Genomic DNA, 7943 nt, shown 5'->3' on the forward strand with positions numbered 1-7943 from the left:
CTTACAAGGCAGTTAGTGCGTAAGTGGGTTAGCTGGTCACATTCCTGAATTATCTTCTGCTCTCTGATATTCCTTTTAGGAGGGCGCTCACCACATATGGTAAAAAAAAAAAAAAAATGTTTGAAAATATCCAGTAAATTATTTGTTATTCCATCCATCTAGCAACTTCACCAGGGTATCTATTTCGTTCGAAAGGACTGGTGACGGGTTTCAAGTCCATCTAAATGTCCTGCTGTGTAAGGTAAGAGGGGGGCATGGCGTCAGGAAAGATCCTATAAACTCCTGTCATATGGCTTGTTTTCGCTTGAATATGGTAGCAAGGGCTATGATCTTATTCCTCCTTGAAGTATGATGATATAAGCCTCGTATGGTAGTAACTGGTAAGAAGTAGCTTGTCCAGACTGTGCTGTGTGCTCCGCTGTAATACACAGTTCACATAGCTGCACCGCCAGGCTGTTTCCCTACTCCATCGAGACCCACCATTGATAATGAGAACAATAGAGTAGTAGTGTGTAGCTTCTCAATAAACACAGTCATTTATAATACTTTGGTGAAAGCGTAAAGATACTTCACCCACTCATCCCTTCATGACGTCGATGTGACGTTTAACTATGACCTTAGAGTAATCACCCATCCAAATAGCATTTTTTTTTTTACCTCACACTCTTAGTCACGTACACACACACACACACGCACACACGACAACACGACACGGCCCCTCAAACCTTTAGTAGCCCCAATGGTCCTAATGGTTTTGCATAGTCGATCTACATTATAAACACGCTGCAGTGACTGTGAAAGTGAGAGTGTTAGTGCATTGTTAACATCACCACACCACAACACCACAGCAGAGCAGGCCACGGTATCCTTGGCGCCCGGCCCCGCCTCCCCGAGCCGTCCCTGCTCACCGCTGCTAAAGTAACAACTTCCAGTCTCCTCTCGTCAGCATTTAGAATAATTTCCAGGATTTTCCAGGTGTTTTCTAGGTGTGTAACAGGAGAAGGAGGGGAGTAAGAGAAGGTGAAGGGAGAGGAAGAGTCTCAGGGGGAGGAAAGAGATGGAGGAGGTATGGAGGAGAGGAGGAAAAAAACATTTCGGCGCCATAGTATAATATTTTTTTTTCATTTATGGTGCTGGCATTGTTTTGACATTTAATTTATTATTAGCAAACTACAACAAGTTATGATGCATAGCAAAATCTAGTCTAGCTGTGTTTTTGTTTCTCGAAAAAAAATAACACTTTCGTCATTTAATTAATTTCAATTTTTTCTTATTAACACGTCTAGGATCGTTTTAGTATTTATTTTAAGACTTAAATAATATAAGAAACATATGCCCAGTAATAATATCCAATAAAACCTAGTCTACTAATCCGTATTTTGAAATTTAAGGCAAGTTGGATTTAAATTTTTTTTTTCTTTATACGACGAGCAAATTGCGTTTTCTTTATTTATCTGAAAAGTAATTTTTTTTCTTTTATATTCAGAATATGTAATAGAATCTAGACTGGCTGTGTTTTCTTTCTCGATATTATCATGGTTTCGTGGCACCGTTTGTAAAAGTTACATTGTTTTTTGGAGGTTTCGTTATTATTTCTCAACACGGAAAAAAAATTATATTTACGATAAAAGTTAAATTACATGGCAAGTCAGAAAATGTAGTGCATTCCAGTCTGGGCGTCTTCTTTCTTCTCGCGATTTTCAAAATGAATTACGTTACGTAAATATAAGGGCCGAGACGCACAATTTCCCTGCCTCCCTCCTTGTCTGTACATGGATATTTAGCTAAACTTCCGGCTGTTTCCAGACTCTTACGTAAAGGAAAGCTAGAATTAACCATGAAAAAAAAGGTAATTAAACCCCTAGAATGCCTCAAATAAGGCTTAAAAAAAATTAAAGATTGCAAGCACCGTTCAGAGCGCCAAGCATGAAAACATCAGGACCCAGACCAAGACCTTGTCTCCTCCCTCCCAGTGTCTTCGTTAATATTTACCTCAGTTTCCAGGGTTTTGTAGGTATTTCCAGGTGTTTTTTTTTCAGATTAAAATTACTAGATTATAGTATTAGGTGGAAGAAATAAGGAATGGAAGTGTTTCGGGGAGATTAGTAGTAGCAATAGTAATAGCTGTAGCAGAATTATTATTATTATTATCATTAAGTGTGTGTGTGTGTGTGTGTGTGTGTGTGTGTGTGTGTGTGTGTGTGTGTGTGTGGTGCCTCTTCTGGGCAGCCCTATGTGGGATTTCCAGCATGAGACATATATGTATAGATAGTCTACTACTAGTTCTACTACTACTACTACTACTACTACTACTACTATTACTATTACTACTACTACTACTACTACTACTACTACTACTACTACTACTACTACTACTACTTCTACCACTGCTGCTGTGTGTGCTAGATTGTCGGCTTGGTGTAGAAACAGATTACTACTACTACTGCTACTACTACTATTACTACTACTACATAATAATAATAATAATAATAACATAATACTATTACTATTACTACTACTACTACTACTACTACTACTACTACTACTTCTACCACTACTGCTGTATGTGCCGGATTGTCGGCTTAGTGTAGAAACGGATTACTACTACTACTACTAGTACTACTACTACTACTACTACTACTACTACTACTACTACTACTACTACTATTCTTACTGCCAGAGAGAGAGAGAGAGAGAGAACACTGAGAATGGTAGTAGATGGGATGGGGAGATATTTTGCTGACCTGATAAATTTAACCTCGCCCAGGTTAATGGAGGTCAGATAGGGACTTCAGAGACTCCACACAAGAAACATGTGCAGGGGACACCCAACTCGGCCCTGCCCTGGGACAGAAGCAGGTATACTGTAGAGGGGAACAGACGTCGTGAACGAGCGTCTCGCATTGAGAGTGATTTCCAGTCCACAGGGATTAAATGACCCGCCAACACGTGAGTGTCTTGACTACAACATACTCCGTGTAACATATGTGTCCTGTTTTATGTAAGAGTGTACAATAGCGCAATTTGTAATCTTATTCTGTAAGACGGAGACTGTTAAGCTACCAATGTGTGTCGTAACGTAATCTATAAATCATAACTTAACCATAACTTAACCATAACTTAACAGTCTCAGCCATAAGGTTGAGACTGCTACCATTATATATTTGTCTTTATGAGAATTTGTTCGTGTTCCCAGGTTTTGACCGATTCAATCAATACATCGAGTCAGCGTGAAACGGTTATCATTTTCCTGCACTGATCGTTCCAAGAAAGTGGCGATAACAGTCAAAACGTGAAGGGTCGGCCGCCGCGGACGGATTGTGGATAACTACGAGGACGAGAGCCGAGCAGCGGGACTGTGAGTGAGCAGGGCGCGGTGCTGGGAGGACGGCAGAGCGAGTGGTTGCCCGCTCGCTGGTGGTGAGTGGTAGCTGTGACGGAGACTGGTGCCACATCTGGCCAGCGGAACTGGTGAAATGGTCGACCAGCGGAGAGACGTCTTGCGCCCGCACTGACGGCCACAAAGTGAGACAGATGACAGGACTCGCGAGATGGGCTTAAGGATAACAGCGGGTCTAGCGCGTGTCCACGGACATACATACATACATACAGACATATATATTTCCTGTGCGTTATTCATTGCTGGCGAATCTCTGTCACATAGGTGCACGTTTAAGTTAACACATGCGCAATAGTATTATACGTACTGTGTAGTGGTTGTGTCCTCGCTGAGGTGAGACACTGTGTGGTGGCTGTGTCCTCGCTGATTTGAGACACTGTGTGGTGGCTGTGTCCTCGCTGAGGTGAGACACTGTGTGGTGGCTGTGTCCTCGCTGAGGTGAGACACTGTGTGGTGGCTGTGTCCTCGCTGAGGTGAGACACTGTGTAGTGGCTGTGTCCTCGCTGAGGTGAGACACTGTGTGGTGGCTGTGTCCTCGCTGATTTGAGACACTGTGTGGTGGCTGTGTCCTCGCTGAGGTGAGACACTGTGTGGTGGCTGTGTCCTCGCTGAGGTGAGACACTGTGTGGTGGCTGTGTCCTCGCTGAGGTGAGACACTGTGTGGTGGCTGTGTCCTCGCTGATTTGAGACACTGTGTGGTGGCTGTGTCCTCGCTGAGGTGAGACACTGTGTGGTGGCTGTGTCCTCGCTGATTTGAGACACTGTGTGGTGGCTGTGTCCTCGCTGAGGTGAGACACTGTGTGGTGGCTGTGTCCTCGCTGAGGTGAGACACTGTGTGGTGGCTGTGTCCTCGCTGAGGTGAGACACTGTGTGGTGGCTGTGTCCTCGCTGAGGTGAGACACTGTGTGGTGGCTGTGTCCTCGCTGAGGTGAGACACTGTGTGGTGGCTGTGTCCTCGCTGAGGTGAGACACTGTGTAGTGGCTGTGTCCTCGCTGAGGTGAGACACTGTGTGGTGGCTGTGTCCTCGCTGAGGTGAGACAGTGTGTGGTGGCTGTGTCCTCGCTGAGGTGAGACACTGTGTGGTAGCTGTGTCCTCACTGAGACGAGACACTGTGTAGTGGCTGTGTCCTCGCGCTGGCGAGACACTGTGTGGTGGCTGTGTCCTCGCTGAGACGAGACACTGTGTGGTAGCTGTGTCCTCGCGCTGGAGAGACACTGTAGTGGCTGTACTCGTGCAGGCAAGGCACTGTGTAGTGATTGTGTCCTCGCGCTGGCGAGACACCGTGTAGTTGTCGTGTCTTCAAACTGACGGGACACCATCGTGGAGTACATACATCAGCGCCGAGGCGAAATACGAAAGTTTGTCCAACGTAGCTGGCCAGCATGGATCGACAAGAAGAAGGTTTAGAGCACAAGATGGATTCTCCTTTTGATGCAGTCCAAAGGATACAGCAATCAGTAACAACTCTCCTGACCAAGGACAAGGCTGAACAAAGGGAATCCGGCAAGGGGACCGATAAGATGGGAACTCATAGAGATTGAGTCTGAACCGGATCAGGTAAACCAGGGGGAGGATAAGGAATACTCCATACCTGCGCTTGATGTCTCGTCGGGATGCTTCACCAGGGGGAGCACAAAGGGCTCAAGACAAAGGAGGCTGATGAAGAGTCACAGAATGATGGATTTGCCAAGCTCGGGCACAAAGTCATTAGGCGTGTCTAGTCCTATTATAACATCTACCGCTTGTATTTTTGAGCCTGGATGAGAGGGACTAGCCTACATACCCACGACAAATCTCAGATCTTAATGACAATGATCCAGAAGGTAGAAAGGAGTGTACTGTGTTAACCTTACAGAGCAATGGGGAAGAAGACAGCGTCAAGACCCTGATCACGTGATATTCGTCATGGCACCGTCTCTTGGTAGGAGTTGCTTGGATAAAGAGATTCCTTCGTTGGTGTCAGAGGAAGTGGACATATGGAAGAAATGAAGACAGGGGCATTAAGCCTAAAGAATTGGAGGAAGCAAGGACCGCTTCTTGCGCATAGTGCAAGCAGGGAGCTTTGCATCGGAAAGACTTACATTACAGCACCGGGGTATGGTAGTGAAAGGTAACCTCAGCCGCCTAGATCAGTTCTTAGGTGATGATGCTCTAATTAGAGTTGGGGGGCGGTTGAGACACGATAATGGGCAATCTTCACTAAGGAATGCCATACTGTTGCCCAGAGATAATCATGTCACAAAACTCATTACTGGAGAAGTACACACTCTGAAGGCTAGACATTCTGGACGTGAGCATACCTTGGCGTTACTGCGGGAGTATACTGGATCCCACGGTGTCGCAGCTTGCTAGATCGTATAATTTGAAACTGTATAACCTGCCGTCTGAACAACTGGAGAGCCATACATCAACGACAAGCGGACCTACCAGAGGATCGAATTAAGGTAGTAGAGAAAGCCTTCAACTATTGTGGGATGGACTGTTTTGGGCCCTTCCTGATCAAGCAAGGACGGGCGCGGGTCAAAGATGGGGATGCATTTTTACATGTCTAACTACCACAGCCATCCATTTAGAGGTTCTGACACCCCTGAGCGCGGACATATTCATCACTGCTCTCTTGAGATTCTGTGCTCGAAGAACCATAAGGCTGAGACTGTTAAGTTACCATTATATATTTGTCTTTATGAGAATTTGTTCGTGTTCCCAGGTTTTGACCGATTCAATCAATACATCGAGTCAGCGTGAAACGGGTCTCATTATCCTGCACTGATCGCCCCAAGAAAGTGGCGATAACAACTATTACTATTACTATTAGTACTTCTACTACTACTACTACTACTACTACTACTACTACTACTACTACTACTACTACTACTGCTGCTGCTGTGTGTGTCCCGGATTGCTGGCCTAGTATAGAAACAGATAGACTGCTACTACCACTACTATTACTTCTACTATTACTTCTACTACTACTATTACTACTACTGTGAGTTTATGTGTGTGTGTGTGTGTGTGTGTGTGTGTGTGTGTGTGTGTGTGTGTGTATGTGTGTGTGTGTTATTATAATAATAATAATAATGATAATAACAACAATAATAATAATAATAATAATAATAATAATAATAATAATAAATAATGATAATAATAATAATAATAATAATAATGATAATAAAAAAAAAACAATAATAATAATCAACGGTTTATATTAGGCCTACGCTTTTGGTTGGGTGTTTGTTTAACACTTGTTTGCTAACCGCAGGAGTGATTGTTTGCAGACAGCTGCCAGAGGTTAAAGTCGAAGGTAGTGAGTAAGTGCGCGTACCCGGCGTATGAAAGCCCAAGCATGACCCTGGCCAGGCGTTTCGGCATTCTCTGTAGCATCTCCCTCTGCGTTGCGTTTTTTATATATATATATATATATATATATATATATATATATATATATATATATATATATATATATATATATATATATATATATATATATATATATATATATATATATATATATATATATATATATATATATATATATATATATATATATATATGACTCCATAATATGATGTTTGTCATAATTATTTACATGTACGAGGCCCCAACCCATTTTTGTCTATCCATTTGGCTGTTTCTTTGTGTGTTTCGTCTACTCCATTTGTCCATTCTCTCTCTCTCTCTCTCTCTCTCTCTCTCTCTCTCTCTCTCTCTCTCTCTCTCTCTCTCTACTTTTCTTATTAGCACGCCCAAGATTGTTTTGGTATTTAATTCAATACTTTAGAAATATAAGCAACATATACCAAGTTATTTATGTGATTGCTTAAACTTCCAATTTTGTTTGTTTATTTTCTCGCACTAATTCTTCTTTCTTCTTGCTCTACAGAAGAGGAGGGGGAGAAGGAGGAGAAGGAGGAGGAGGAGGAGGAGGAGGAGGAGGAGGAGGAGGAGGAGGAGGAGGAGGAGGAGGAGGAGGAATGGAGGAGAAGGAGGAATGGAGGAGAAAGAAATTAGACTAATATCCCTTTACTTATAAAAACCACAAGATTTTACCTCCTCCTCCTTCTTTTACAAAGATGAGATAGAGGTGGAGATGCTTGATATAGAAGAGGTCCTCCCTACTCCTAATCATAGAAAACGGACTTCACAATTTAATCCTACACCTGCCTCCTAGTCTCCGTTTTCTGCTTGATGGGGCACTTTCCTATTTGAACTAAGTTAGCGAGAGAGAGAGAGAGAGAGAGAGAGAGAGAGAGAGAGAGAGAGAGAGAGAGAGAGAGAGTATAATAATATTTAGATTATAATTAATTATTATTTTTGTTATTTAAAACTGTTGTTGATGTTGTTTGATTAAATGTTATTAATATTTCATTGCTGTTACTGTTATTAATTGTAGTAGTAGTAGTGGCAGTTATTGTTATTGTTATTATTATTATTAGTAGTATTAGTAGTAGTAATCACAATAATTTTTCTTTTTTGTGGAACTGAATTCATAGTAGTTATTAAATTAAATATTTTCACTTATTTATTATGTATTGAGTTTCTTG

Source organism: Scylla paramamosain, chromosome 6 (genome assembly GCF_035594125.1).
Source record: "Scylla paramamosain isolate STU-SP2022 chromosome 6, ASM3559412v1, whole genome shotgun sequence".
In the NCBI taxonomy this organism is placed as follows: Eukaryota; Metazoa; Arthropoda; class Malacostraca; order Decapoda; family Portunidae; genus Scylla; species Scylla paramamosain.